Genomic DNA, 16419 nt, shown 5'->3' on the forward strand with positions numbered 1-16419 from the left:
AGAATGAAGCCGCCACAGTGTTGGATGGGGAACAACTTTCCATGCAGTTAGAGAGTGCCCTTGAAACCAAAAAATGGTGGGAGGTCCTGGGACAGGAGTATAAATGAGGTCTAAGGGACACACAAAGGAGGGAATGCTAAATTATGTCACAAGAAATGGAGATAAACTTTACAGAAGTCATTCTGAGTTGGACACTTAAAATGAAGACCAGTTCTAGAAAGTTCATGTGTGTTATGGTAAGGACTCTAGACTTGCTATGTAGTTAATAAGAAACCAGTGGACGTTTATATAGGCAAGTAACTTCACCAGATACGTGATTCAGAAAGATCTGCCTAGCAACAATGCAGAGTCCATGATCAGAGTTGAGGCTGGAAACGGGAGACTATTAGATTATTGTAATTATCTGGTAGTGATCAACTTGGACAGCAGATTTAATAAGGGGTTGTACCTTTTTTTTTTTTCCTCAAGAGATATTATCTGTGGATTAAAAGCGGTAAGAAAGGTTTCCAGATTTTCTAGAATCAGCACCTAGGTTTATAAAAGTGATATGTTCCCTGAGCAGATTTAGTGTTCAGATTTGTGGATTTTGAGTTTGATGCACTTTTTTTTTAATCATCCAGAAGGAATTGTTTCATAGAAATAGCAGTTTTTGGAAATACCATCATTAGCACAGTACAACTTCCAGACACCAAAATATTATTTCCTCACAGTTTTTCTTGTGATCTCCATTCTATGTTCCTCCAATTAGTAAATAACTGCTGTTATAGTCTTGAAATCTTTGATGTTACAAAGAAATTTATCTTCTTATTTTCAGCACAATCCTTGGCTTACAAGTGGTTGAATGGATGAATGTACACTATAATTTCCAATCAATAGTTTAAGGACTCAAGACATATAGACATTAATGTCAAATATCAGATAGAGCGAAAACATTACAACATACTTGAAAAAACATGCATTTAATCAGGCTTTGAAGATAAAACAACTAACATTTGGGAGTGTTTTATGAGAAAACATTTTTATATATATTTATTGTCTTAAACTCAGTTATCATCCTTTAATAGTCTGTGAGGCTTAAAAAAGAAAAAAAGTCTAATTAAATTCTGATTCTTTATACTGTTCAGAGTCACCAACCTGTACTAAAAGAAATTTTAACAGTTCTAGATTTAAAACGACTTTTGGACCTTTAAATTACACCTAAGGGAAGATTCAGTATAGGTATTATTTCATGAGAAGGAAAAGAAAAGAGAATGAAAGCACAAATTACTTTAAGTAGGCAAAGTAGGGAAAATTGTATGTGAGTAGTTGTTGCTAGCATCCTCAAAAGTAGGCATGTGGTGGGTGCAACTGTATAGAAATAAAATGAAGATTAAACCAGGGAAGTTTATAGAATAATCCTTTGACCTTTTCTTTGGAAGTAGGGATTGTGACATATCGGGGTTTTATGGATATGAGATACTTAGTAAGGTTAAGCATTGCCTATACAATCAATTAATATAACCTCTACATCAACAATGAAGATATAAATATAAATGTAGTATGGACAAGCAGCAGATGGTGACAATGGAAGTCTGTGAGTTATATTTATCTAAACAGAGTTATAAAATGCAGCAAACCAGGAGAACACTAATATGACATCAGAAATTTTTATCCTCTTATCCCAATTTCAACTTTAAAAAATTCACAGTTTAAACAAACATATAATATTTTAAAAGGTCCCACTTTCTTATATTTTTTAAATGTCACTCCCATTAATATGGAAGTATTATTATTTGTATTTTATTCAGAACCTTTTCTAAGAACAAGCTTCCTTTATACAGGTAATTTATACAACAGTCAAAGAGAATTCTAGACTCTTTAATAATCATTTCTGCTGCTCTTGGTGATATAACAAACATTGAATTCTTAATAAAGACCTTTCTTGACTTTAATAGATGCCATCAAAATCAGAATTACTTCAGTTATTGGAGTCCCACTTTAAAGTCTTCACATCACCAATATTTAAAAAAAAAATTGTCCTGCTATCAAAATCAAGAGCTTTAATTTTTTTCCCCCTTGCAATCCTTATAAGATCTAGTTGTTCATAAGAGGGCCCAGGAGCTGGAATGAGCTGCTAAGAACAGAGTGAGGTTGATATGTATGTAAGCAGTGCTGAGACTCCCCTTGGTTTTTAAAAGCCATTCCAGTGGCTGGTATTAATTCTTGACAGTTTTATTTCTAATATCATGTGGTTGACATAAAAGAGCCTCTGTCAGTTTTGAAAATGAGGAGAGTGGGAATAGAAAGCCAGCCGGAGAGTGGGCTCTAATGCACCTGAAGTGGCATTTTCTTTTTTAATCAAAAGGAGAAAGGAAAGCAGCCAGGCCTAGAAAAATATTGACTTTGGAAATTCACAATTAATAGTAAATACCTCCTTTAAATCTTTTTTGTCCTGCTGCACGCAAACAGGCAGTATTGTCTTGTTAGCAGCTTTCCTGTCTGTGAAACATTTTATTTTTGGCACATTTTATTACATGCAGCGATGTGCCTGACAAATTGGTTTCCGTTTCTCTATCATGCAGATGGAAGCTGTCTATACTTTTCTCTTACACACTTTTTGCAAAGTCATTAAGAGTAAGAGGGGGTGGCCAGAGACACTTTTGGTTTGCACGGAAGAAGTCAATGAAACAATATGGGTAGGTCATTTAATATAGTTGTAATCGATTGCTGCTGTTGCCTTTCCGGCCAAGCTGGTGTGCAGGAACAGATTTTTAATTAAATAAATAGCTGGGTCGACCGGCAGGTGCGCCTGGGCGAGCAACCTGCCCCGGGATTTGGCTTGCAGCGGTTGCTTGGCAACGCAACACAGCCGGTCTCTGAACAACAGCTGTACCCTCTGTTAGCAGCTAGCAGATGCTCACACCTCAGAGAATGGCATCAGAAATAATGATTTGTGAAGAATAGTTTGCGGCGCTAATAAACAAGGGGAAAAAAAATAGCTCAAATGATAAAGGGCAAAGATATTCCAGACCTTGTTAATGAAATGTGAGTTTAGAGCCAGTGAAATTATTAGCAGACAGTGAAGATCAACTATTATTGGGTCTACTGTTGTTGAAAAAGAAGAGAAACTTCCAGCATGTACAAAGCTCAGTGTGAGATGTTTTCAGATACATCTAGTTTAATCTCCTCATAAACTTCTAAGGTGGTATTACTATATTTCAGCAGATGAGGGAGAATTTAAATCACCTATGAAGTTTTCACGATTATTTTAGGGTGCTAATTTAAAATTGTGTGGAAAGTAGAAACCAAAAAGGCAACATTTAACGCACTATAAGAGGAAATACATAAGTGTAATAACCTTCACTGTAATAACCTTCACTGCTAGCTACGTCAATTTATAACTACATCCTCATGTTGTGTCTATAGTATCCTGTGGCAATTTAAAATAAATATTTAAATCAATCTGATTTGCAGTCAATTAAAAATATTATAAAATGTGGAAAGGAAATTCTTAATCTCGGAACTCCTAAGAACCTGTAATTAAGTTCTCACGAACCAGAACCTCCTACTACTTTATTCTTATCTGATTATCCCATGCCGTGAACATATGGCCCCAATTTTAATGTTCCTCTTGGTACAAATTCAGTTGAATGAGAAAGAGTATGGTCTATTTGCATATTGGTAAAATCTAAAAAACTGCTTTCAAATTTATTTAAAATATTTTAACATTCGTATTTTACAAGAGGCTTAACACCGTCTTCAGGCAGCGTGTGGACCAGTTTCTCTTTTTTTGTTCCAGTCCCTCATGCTAAGCATGTATGGGGAACCATAGTACCACACAGACTACATGACCACACAGAAAAATCTGTCCCCTCTCAAACCTTACACATGTGGACAACATGCCCTTTTAATTTACAGTACATGGAGACTGAGTAATACTGAGGCAGCTCTGTCGTCAAATTGTATGCAATAGAATTTTTCATTGTATTTTTTTTTAGTGAACAAAGTATATTCTCTTACAGAGCCATGCTTAGATGAAAAAACACAGCTTCACCAATTCTGTTGGTTCACTGTAATGGTTTTCTATGAATCTTTGGATGAAAGATGTTTACTCATTTTCTTCTTTAAAACATCACAAACAGGAACTACTTCAACAGCATTTGTAAGTTCACACATACTGTGAATGAATAGCTACAGCTCTTTTAGAAGGAAAAGAAAAAACCTCGCCCCAGCAACTGAATATATAATTTTGTGGTTTAGCACTGAGAGTAATTTATTGTGTGGTAGTGATACTAAATCCTTCCCGGGTCAACAAATAGGAAGTTGCAGATAATATGTGACCTTCCTAATCCTTCTCAAGATATAAACAAATCCAATGAATCAGGCATTATATACATAAAGAATTGGATACCTAAAAAGTAATCCTTAAGGCAAGAATAGTACTACTTTTCTTTTCTTTTTCTTTTTTTTTTTTTTTTTGAGGAGGGCAATGTTTACTGTTTAGGTATATTACTGAGTTCTAGGAAAAAAACCTCCACTTTTGTTTACCCTAGGCAGACCTAAATGTTCAATACGTTTTCTACTAATACTTAGAAAACACTTCAATGACTCATCAATGTCACGTAGGTATTGAGGGCTAGACGTAGGAAGGACCCTTTTCAATTGCTGGTTCAGCTTGAATTTTTAGATAAAATGTAGATCATGTAAAGAGTTCTTCAGCATCAGAGCTGATGACCACTTAGGTTAATGCAGGTAAATTTAATTGTAAATGAATTAACTGTCCTCATAGTCAAACTCCTCCTAGGGTGGCAGTATGAATCCTTGATTTACAAAAGTGAGAGAAAGAAGTACAATATATATATACATAAAAAGATTTTATTTATCCATTTGACAGACAGAGACCACAAGTAGGCAGAGAGGCAGGCAGAGAGAGAGAGAGGAGGAAGCAGGCTCCCTGCAGAGCAGAAGCCTGATGCGGGCCTCGATCCCAGGACCCCTGGGACCATGACCTGAGCTGAAGGCAGAGGCTTTAACCCACTGAGCCACCCAGGCGCCCCAAGAAGTACAATATTAAAAAGGACTTTATTACAGAAGGTTTAAATATCTAATATGTAGGTAGGACTATCACTGCAAAATAGAAGAGTGAAGATTTGCCTTTGTAGTATCATTTAAGGAGTCCTGTAATTATTGCCTAAGATGAAGCAATGAGCTTTCTATATTGCTTCTGTGATATTATGGCTAAAAATACATGACCCAATGTAATCATGATAAAAAAGTCATACACCGAAACAGGCATATTCTATGACATAATTCTGCCAATATTCTTCAAAAGTGTGAAGGACCTTGAAACACCTTTCTTGTAAGTCAGGAAAGCCTTAACAGCTATTCTAGAATTAAGGGAGACCATGGAGAAATTGTAACTAAAGGCAATGTGGGGCTTTTATTGGATCCTGGACCAATAGAAGAGAACATCAGTGGAGAAGTTGGCAAAATTTGAATAAGGTCTATAATTAGAAAAGTGTATTGTGTCAATACTAATTTCCTGTTTTCTATTGTTTTGCTGCAGTTCTATGAAATGTTACCCTTGGGGGATCTAGCTGAACCACAAACACAAATATGTTAGACTATTTTTTGCAAAATTTTTTGTAGGTATGAATAATTTTGAAATAAAAACCAAATGTTTAAAAACTCATGAAGCCATTGGTGGATACAAGTCAGTATCTCTTAAGAAAGAGTCCTGTATTAAGTCTTTTTAACATCAACATTATTTTCTTTGTGATGGTGACTGACATCATGAAAGATAAAACATGGATACAGATCAAACCAGATTCCTGGAGAGTAAAATGGGCAGTTATAAATACTGTTACAAAAGAAGTAAAAAGGGACAGCTCGGAGCAAACCAGAGTATATAGCCATTTAGAGACTCTGCTTAGAGAAAAACTCTAGGTTTATAGAGTAATGTAATGACAATGACTCACCATCTTTGCCTGTTAACCACTTAGTGCAGTGCCTTACACAGTAAAAACTCAATACATGTTTATTGAACCACACAGGAGCTCTGCAAAAAGGTTCCTTCTTTTAATGAGACAATGGCATATTTCATCTGTCTTACAGTTTAATCTGGGACTGGCTAGCCCACTCAATAAAGAATGTTTGGAAAGATGCATTTCCCACCCTGTTCTGTTTTCAGGATTATTAACATTCTTTGTATTTATTACTACACAGAGGATACAAATCCAAGGCCCAATTGGCCTTGTAAACTCAGGAAAGGGAGTCTCAGAAAGAAATGAATAGGCTTCTATGATGGTGAATAGAAATACTAGGAATTTCTGAGATTAAAAAAAAAATGAGTAATTTTTACCTCTTTACAGGAAGCACAGGAAATGAGTCATTATGGAATAGACAAATAACTTGGCAGAGGGCAATCTAATTGTTGAATGTGCCCCCCGGTGGTGTAAATCAGAAAATCATTGAATACCACTAGCTCTCAAATCTCTCTCATCACACATAAACAAGAGCCTTGACAATCAATGGAGCGATTCATTCAGAACCTGTTGCTGTGTCAAAGACATTGCCAAATGCGACATGTTATACTGCAATATCCTTCAGTAAATAAGAACATAGTTTTTCGGTTTCCTTTTAATAAAAGTATATTTTAATATATACTTGCAGTCTTCCATAAGTCAAAAATATCCACAAAGCCTTGAACTGCTTTAGACCACCTGAAGAACATCTCAGTGCATTCCCCATCATGAGTTACAAGTCTCAAGTAGTAATTCTGTATTTACATATTGCTAATTTAAAGGAGTGAATGTCACTTTACCCTCCCTAATGAACTTTCTCTAATTAGGGAATAACTAATAAAGCTTATAGATTTTTGCTGTCAACAATGAGAACATGGAAAGATTTTTTTCTATGTTCACCAATTTAATCAATAACTCAATGTTTTTCCATGTGTAGAAATGTATTTATGTAAAAGGCAAAATGATTGGGTGCCTGGGTGGCTCAGTTGGTTAAGCATCTGTCTTTGGCTCAAGTCATGATCTTGGGCTCCTGGGATGGAGCCCCGCCTTGGGCTCCTTGCTCAGTGGGAAGTCTGCTTCTCCATCTACCTTTGTCCCTCCCCATACCCATGTTCTCTCTCTCAAATAAATAAAATCTTAAAAAAAAAAAAAAGCAAAGTGATTTATGAAAATTGTGAGGATGGATAAGGATAGCAGGGCATATTAAAGGGTATATTTATAAGAATTTGTTGGTTCTATTTAGGAAAAAAAAAACTCATTAAAGGGCATCTGGATGGCTCAGTAGGATTAAGCATCTGCTCAAGTGGGATCAAGTCCTGCATCAGGCTCCCAGCTCAGTGGGGGAATCTGGCTTCCCCTTTATCCCTCCCCACTGCTCCTGCCCTTGTGCATGTACGTGCTTTCTCTTTCAAAAACAAACAAACAAATAAATCTTTAAAAAAAACTCATTTAAAGACACAAATAAAAAACAATAAAAGGAACCAAAACATTTAGATACTAGGTTATTTATCTGAAATAGGCATATAGTTGCCTATCTTACATTAATCCTTATTATTTAAAGAGTCTTGAGTGATACTTCTCTATGTCAGGAAGACCGTTTCTCATTTCCCCCAAAGAAAGAGGGATTAGAAATCAAGCAGTTCTATGTCCTTATGATCTACCTTGTACATGGAGATCTCTGACATTACACTGAACTGGAAGGGTGAGTGGAGGGAGAACTAGAAAGTATTAAACATGTTACACAAATAGTCCAAGCTATGAAGGACATTGATTCATTAGAAGTAATACATCTGGATATTTTTTAAATTTTTTTTAAAAGATTTTATTTATTTATTTGGCAGACAGAGATCACAAGTAGGCAGACAGGCAGGCAGAGAGAGAGGAGGAAGCAGGCTCCCCATTGAGTAGAGAGCCTGAAGCAGGACTCGATCCCAGGACCCTCAGATCATGACCTGAGCTGAAGGCAGAGACTTTCACCCCACTGAGCCACCCAGGCGCCCCAACACCTGGAGATATTTAAAAGCAAAATGTTTTCTCTGTTATTTTTGAAAAGTCTTTGCCACTTTACTCCTAACTTTTACCCATATTTATCTCTGAAAACTTAATGGATCTGTGACCCCTTAAAATTAGACAAATGTTCAGAGGCCGAGGATGGTAATGAGGGAGTAAGAAGTGGAACATAAAGAAGTGGAAAATATTTCTTTCCTCATTTTAGAGTAGAGATACAAAGGACAGGACCAAGTTTGAAATAGTCTATATCCCTCGGATACAAAAAATATGCAAATGAACAGCATTTTATTTCTACTAAATTTATATGGGCCAGGTACAAATCATGCATGAAAAAGTTCCCATTTTACTCTCAGTTTAGCATGAACAAGAAGCTAAAGTTGAGTCATTTGTAATTATTTAAATCTTAATACCTATGCTTTGCTGCTATCCATATCACGCATTCATTGTTTCATGAACCCGAGTCCCATCTCCAATCTTAGCAAATATCATCTATAACTTACACATACTATATATCACCGTGGATTGCCTTAATACATCTTTAAAAGTATTGTTTTGTAGTGAGAATATACAAGTCCATGAGGTTATGGAGTGAGCTGCTTTTTGGAAGCTCAAAGCCTGGGACCAGGTAACTGTTGATTTTTTGTAAATAAGTGGTTTGGTAAGAATTGCACGGTAGAACCACCTATAAAGTTTCCCCCCTCCCCCCGAGAGGAGAGAGAGAGAGAGCAAGAGTGAGAGCACAGGGGGAACAGCAGAGAGGGAGGGAGGGAGAAGCAAGCTCCCTCTGCATGGAGCTCCATCCCAGGACCCGGGGATCTGACCCAAGCTGAAGGCAGATACTCAATCGACTGAGCCACCCAGGCATCCCCCCTATAAAGCTTTTAAAGAGACTAATGTCCAGGTCCCAATCCAAACCAATTAAACCAGAATCTCAGGACTGAGCAGTGGGAAATGTTATTTAATTTTTTTTACAACTCCCTAGAGGCTTATGTGGGGGTAGGGTTGAATAACATTTGTCTAAGGGCTTTAAAAGGGATTAGGTCCTCTCACTGGTCAAATCCAACATGCCCCCGACTCCCGGCTTTGTGATCTTGGGCAAATGTCTTCATCTACAAAAATAGGCAGAAAATAGAAAGTACCTGAGCCACAGATTAGATTGTTAAACAAATTAAGGGTTAATATTTATAAAGTAGTTGGGATAATATTAATGACTGTATAAATGTCTGTTAAACATTAAAAATAAATCAGGCTTTGGAGGTCAGAGGGAAGAAGTTTTAGGACAGCCAGGGAGTCAGGGCACAGTCTGGCCTCCTTCGAGCTGGCGTCCTCACTGTGGGTGGAACATGATTCAGGGCTTCATAGAGAAGCACAGTCAGAGTGCCTGGGTGGCTCAGTCAGTTAAATGTCTGTCTTCAGCTCAGGTCATGATCCCAGGGTTCTGAGATTGAGCCCTGAGCTGGGCTTCCTGGTTGGAGGGGAGCCTGCTTCTCCCTCTCCACTCCCAACCCTCTGCTTATGCTCTCTCTCACGTAAATAAATAAAATCTAAAAAAAAAAAAAAAAAGGTTCCATCAAACAGACAGAAATTGGAATACCTTGATGCTTGATGTAGTTGTAAATAACAGCTAAAGCTGACTAAGAAGTACTCATGCATGTTAACTGAAAAGACCAGTGGCTCAAATGAGATGATGAGGACTTAAAAAAACTTTCTCCTGTTTTTTGTCTCAGCTTTCTTATCTCGGCTTTATCTTGGGAGAGTCTGCTCATCTTTATGGCAAGTAATTCTTTCTGCCGTGTGGTTCAGTCAACAGCTCAGGGAAATAGAGACCTTCCTTCCCTCTCCAATCCCAGGCAAAGTCCAAAGCCCCGAGTTTTGTGGTCTCTTCCTTGCCCTGCTCTGGAAAATGTCCATGTGCTTCGGTGTTCCTGACTCTCCCTAGTTTTCCAAGGATGAATTAATCACTGAGTCCAGGGAAATTTGATGCTCAAGTTTGTTAAGCTGGAATCATAGGCTAGTTTTGGAAGCCAGGGTTGAAGTTAACCCTAGACAAACCGCAGAGACAGAGGGAGGGATTAACAATCCTTTATAGAAAAAAATCGGGTATTGTTACAAAGAAAAGGAAAATGGATTTGGGGCAAGTTATCAATAACAGGTGTCACAGTTGTTAAAGAACAATAATCCCATGTTTCCTTCAGACTTTTTTTAACTGGAAGGTTCCTAAATTCAATTAGATTTGGAATCTGTGGGGTGCCCACTTTTGGAGACCATGGGAAGAACCTTCTCTCACCAAAGTTTTCCTACTTGCTAATTCCTGAAATTCTCTTAAGAGCATTTATGTTCAGACTCAAAATGCAAAGTAACCCTGGGCTAAAGAACACACTTATCTGAAACCAAATTAAAATATAATTGGCTGACATGAGGTCCTCTCTGGGGAAGAAAAAAAAGGTCTTGACAGGAGGAGAGGAGACAGACGCCAAGGAAGAAATAAATGGGCAGAGAAGGGTGAGGCCTTGGGCACTCTGGGCAAGCAGCCGACGCCACGTGGTTGCCAAGGCTGGCGCTGTCCCTTGTAAGAGCTCTAAAAACTAGATCCTTGCACATTCCATTCTGGCAGCTTTCAATGCTAAATGTAGTTCACCATTCATGATCTGCCTGAAATACCTTTGATTCAAAATCGATTCTTGGGGTGGCTCTAGATGGGATGAATTGTGGATGCCAAAACATCCCCTCAATTCAGTGAAGGACTTGATTGCTTGACATCGTGTGGATTAAGTACTGTGGTTATTGACTAATTTCTTTCACATTTAAAGATCTTGTTGGGACCTCAGGCAGACAAGCCAGTTTTAGCTCAAGCAAGTGCCAGGAGTGACGCTGTAACCTTAACACTTAAAAACTTTTACCTTGAAATCTGACCACAAGAAGGCTGAAAATCTCTGTTCTCTTTCTCTGTCCTCTCAGTAGAGTGTTGTGTCTGTTTGCCTTCTTGTTTGGCTGGTCCTCGTTGCCCTCAACCTTCATTTCCTTCTGGTGAACAAGTGTCTTCTAAGGGATTCCTTGGTAGATGACTTCTCACACAGTGCTTCATGCAGGGTAATCAAGGTTTTAAAAAATCAACTTCTTTGTGACCTCACAGGTCAATGTGCTCAATCTCTAACTTTCAATTTGGTTTTCATTTTTTCTATGACGCTGGGATGTTGATTTTACCTTCCTATTTCTTTCTTTCTTTTTTTTTTTTTTTAAGATTTTATTTATTTATTGATAGAGAAAGAGAGAGAGTGTGAGCCGGGGGGAAAATAGAGGAAGAGAGAGAATCCTCAAGCAGCCTCTGTGATGAGCATTGGAGCCCGACGTGGGACTCAATCTCATGACCTTGAGATCATGACTCAAGCCGAAATCACGAGTTTGATGCCCAACCAAATGAGCTACCCAGGTGCCCCCATTTCTCTAACGTCTGCTTCAGTTTCTTTCTTCACTTTGTTGTTCAGAAATAGAACCAAGGGTCTTTACGTCCATGTGGCGTTAGGGTTTCCCTAACTTCTTTCTGTTGGCTCCATCACCTCCACGATCTGCCTCACCCCCTACCTGTAAGTGTTCTTTTCACCAAATTCCCTTACTTTCTAACCTGTGTTAACTGTCTCTCCTAAGTGTTCCCATAATGCCCTATTAAGTAAAGCCACTGCGTGGCTCAGTCAGTTAAGCATCTGCCTTCTGTTCAGGTCATGATCTCAGGCTCCCTGCTTAGTGGGGAGCCTGCTTCTCCCTCTGCCTCCCTCTAGCTGCCCCTCCCCTTGCTTGTGCTCTTGCTCTCTGAAATAAAAATCTTAAAAAAAATTTAAACAATAAAGTAGTAATCACACTGCACTGTAATGAGTTGTTTGAATGCTGATACCCGTACATGAACTTAAACCCTAGGGAAAAAATTGGTATCAATCACTCTTTTAACTCTACCACCCAGCCCAGTGCCTACAACTTCAAATAGACTCTTTGCCCCTCATAAAATACATCTGAGACACTTGGCCTGAAGGAATTGCATAAACAGAGAGGATCAGGCCACTCCAGGTGCAAGTTATAGTGGGATTAGAGATAATGCTTTATGGCAGCTGCTCCACAAAACTAGAAGATTACAGCCCTCTTCTGCTCTAGCTCTATGCCAGCAAAATTTCAGTCAGTCACCAGACAGTTGTGATAATTTGCAAACTAGTGTCCTCTACTTGCCGTTATGTATATATACTTAGACCTAACTCAGAAATAGGACAGTACCTTTCGCCATGTTTAAAAGCATGTTAAACCCCAACACTGATGGATTCTGAGACTAAAAGAATAACTGAATATCTGTGATTTTATGAATGTACACAACAGTGATTATCATTGAACCATTTCATTAAAAAAGTACACGTTGACCTGACCAATTAACTTATCTCGAGACATTTGTATGCTGATGAGAATACTAAAATATGAAGAAAACAATAATGCTGGAAGCAAGTATTGCTGATGTGATGTTCTTGGGTTGTCAGGAGGGGATGGGCTCTTGATCAAGTAGACAGGTTGGCCACCGTTAAGACCACAGAGAGTCTCTCCATGTAACAGGAAAGAGGGTACCCTCTGGGCCAAGACATATATGCGATTGCCTAAATCCTCTTCTGTCTGCTTCTGTTTTCACATCGAAATAAGTAGCAGGTCATTAGCTAAGAATGAGGAGGTACTTGCAAAAGGAATTTCTAACAGAATGGAATGGCAGTGAATGACTTGCACCTTGCTGAATCCATTGGTTCATTCTCGGTTGGACAATTTGAATGACAGGCAGCACTGAACATGCTTTGTCACTCCCTCCTTAAAATATTTCCATCAGGGGTGCCTGGGTGGCTCAGTGGGTTAAAGCCTCTGCCTTCGGCTCAGGTCATGATCCCAGGTTCCTGGGATCGAGCCCCACATTGAGCTCTCTGCTTAGCGGGGAGCCTGCTTCCCTTCTTCTCTCTCTGCCTGCCTTTCTACCTACCTGTGATCTCTGTCTGTCAAATAAATAAATAAAATCTTAAAAAAAATATTTCCGTCACATGCTTTCTCAATTTTCTCCAGCTTCCGACCCTTCCCTCTCAGCCTCCTTGGCTCACTGTACAGTCTATTTCCAAATTCTCAGGGTTTCAAGAGCCCCACACCTTGGACCATGAAACTCTTTTTCTTTCTACACTCTCTCAGTGATTTTTTTCATTCTGATAACTTAAAAACCATCTATGTGTTGATGGCTCCCAAATTTCTATCTCAAGCCTTAATGTCTCCCTTGAATTCTAGGTTAACACATGTACACTCCGTGTCTCCGATTGGAACGGTACTATACATCTTAAGCTTAACAGGTTCAGAATGGCACCTCTGATCCTGCCCAAATCCTGACCAAACCCACTTACCCTGTATTATTTTCAAACTCAGCACCTGCCAGCCCTAGTCCTCTGATGACCCACACACAAACCTGGGAGTCACACTTGGCTACTCTCTTTCAGGATACCTCATTAAAAAAAAAAATTATTTATTTATTTGACAGAGATCAAAGGTAGGCAGAGAGGCAATCAGAGAGAGAGGAGGAAGCAGGCTCCCTGTGGAGCAGAGAGCCCGATGCTGGGCTTGATCCTAGGACCCTAGGATCATGACCTGAGCTGAAGGCAGAAGCTTTAAACCCACTGAGCCACCCAGGTGCCCCCAGGATGCCTCATATTGAATTCACCCATAAATCTTTTTGTCTGCCACTTCAAAACATTATCAAGCTACCCCTCCCCAAATATATCACACTTTTCCCAATTCCACCGCCCGCCCCCACTCTGAGGTAAGCTACTGTCACCTTCAGCTGACTAGTGAGGTACCTTTTTTTGGTTTGCACTTTCTATTCATGTGTCCACTCCCGCTCCATTCCAAACCTCACTGTTCCTAAAACATGCCAGGCATGTTCCGAATTTAGGGCTTTTGCACTTACTGTTTTCTCTGCCTTAAACACTGCTCTCTTTGTTAGCCATATGGCCTCCTCCTAATTCTCCTCAAATCATTATGGATGTATAGAAAAACGTATGAAAGGATGTATATCAAAATGTTATCTTTAAAGTTTACAGAACACACACACACACACACATGCACTTAACTGGGTCTCTCCAGATGGTGGAATTTAAGGTAACTTCAAAGTTTCTATTTGAATATGTAAATATTTTCTTAGTGTATTCCAATGGAAATATAATAATGAAATTTAAACACTTCAAAACTGTTTTTTAATGGAGTAAAACAGTCTCGTGCATTATAAACCATTAGTGTAAACTAAATTTACTGAGTCCCAATTCACCACTAATACAGTAATACACTCTTTCCTCACTGACACGGCTCTTTGTAGTAAATGTTTTTTGCTCTGTCTCCAGCAGTCCAATCTCCTCTCATCCATTACTCAGTTTCATTGTGTATACATTTGTGAGGATATAGAGATCCAACACTTGAGGTTTACAATGCCATTTTATTTTATTTTTTTAAGATTTATTTATTGGGGGGAGGGGCAGAGAGAGAGGCAGAGAGACAGGAGCAGACTCCCCGCTGAGCATGGAGCCAGCTGGCCCATCTCAATCCCAGCACCTGAGATCATGACCCGAGACACGACTGAGATGCTCAACCGACTGAGCCACCCAGGCACCCCTACAATTACGTTTTAAAATTCTGTATTCACCTTGTACAGATTAGACAATGTAGTATAAACAGATGAGCCCTGCAGCAATCACTGGCATCTCAGTGACGGGAATAATAGTAACTAATACTGTTGAGAAGACCTTTTGCCTCATCCTACATTATAAACACTATTGGGGGCACATGGGTGGGTCAGCCGGTTAAGCGTCTGCTTTCTGCTCAGGTCATAGTCTGGGATTCCCAGGGTGGAGCCTGGCATCATGCTCCCTGCTCAGTGGGGAGCCTGCTTCTCCCTCTGCTTGCCGCTCTGCCTACTCTGCTGCTCTGCTCTATCTCTCTGTCAAATAAATAAACTCTTAAAAAAAACCCAAAAAGACACTATCGGATTCAACCTCGAACTAGCTCCATGAAAAGAGAGGCTGCGGCTATCCCCTTCTGAAGATAAGCAAACTGACAGAGAGATTAAGTAAGAGTTTAATTTTAATTTGTCCAAGATATAATAAAACGAGGAGCCTAAATTCACAATGAAGTTTGACTTCAGTGGCTTTGGTCTTGACCAATATACTCTGATATAACAAAAAGGTCACCTCTCTGATAATAAACACCAAAAGATGGAAATCAGATTAATCTGTCTTAGAAACAATCAATGGAGAAAACTACCAGAAGGATTTTTTTCATCTGGCACCAGATACATAGTGAATCTCCCTAAAGTCTCCTGATAAAATGAGCTGTGAAATTATTGGTTAAGACAAAGGGTGTAAGGAGATATGAAGAAACATTATCTTCTAGTCCTCTCTCCTTTACAAATTGAGTATAATTTTCCACAAGTTCTATCTATATCACAATTTTCTTATTTATAAAATCAGTGTTCTAGATTCATATTTTCCCTCTAACAACACTTTAAATCTCAGCATTAACTTTTGGATAAATATTTGCCTCAAAGGTAGAAATAGACCCATGATAATTCACTATGACTATTGGAATCTCAAAGCCCAACTTTACAATAAATTATTGAAAACAGAAGTTTTGATGAATAAATTGTGCATTCCTATCATGTTCAAGGGTGCTGGTAAAGATCATCACAGAACATGAAGTCGTAAGGTATGACCTTACATATTTTCAACAAATGCTGCTTCAACAGCAGCAGGCCACCAGAATTTTGATAGCTCCTGCTCTTTCCCTGGACAGGAGGATAGAAAAAACAGGTTTGTGCCTTTGTAAATGTCTATCTTACGTAAACAAAATCTCAGGAAGCAGATTCCTCATAGTGAGAAAGTAAAGGTTGAATGTTCAAAGCTTCTTGTAATGCTTATTCATGGCTAGCGTCCTTTGAAGAACTTTAAACATAACAAACGCTGGGGAGATGAACCCTGGGGGCTTGGCTAATCAACATAAAGTTGAATGTAGATGGAGACTGACCGTGTTCCAGGAATATACTCTGAGCTGACTGACACAAGTTTGACTCTGGGAATAAATCAAAATTGTCCTTGAAGCCTATTATTATTAAAAAAGCTAAGAAAGAAAAGGGAATGGAAAATAAACTTTATCCAGTCTTGGGGTCAGTAAAGGTATCTGAGAGCACCTGGGTGGCTCAGTGGGTTAAGCCGCTGCCTTCAGCTCAGGTCATGATCACAGGATCCTGGGATCGAGCCCCACGTCGGGCGCTCTGTTCAGCAAGGAACCTGCTTCCCCCTCTTTCTGCCTGCCTCTCTGCCTACTTGGGATCTCTCTCTCTCTGTGTCAAATAAATAAATAAAAT

Source organism: Mustela putorius, unplaced genomic scaffold (assembly GCF_011764305.1).
Source record: "Mustela putorius furo isolate JIRA1106 unplaced genomic scaffold, ASM1176430v1.1 tig00003845_pilon_pilon_pilon, whole genome shotgun sequence".
NCBI classification, from domain to species: Eukaryota; Metazoa; Chordata; class Mammalia; order Carnivora; family Mustelidae; genus Mustela; species Mustela putorius.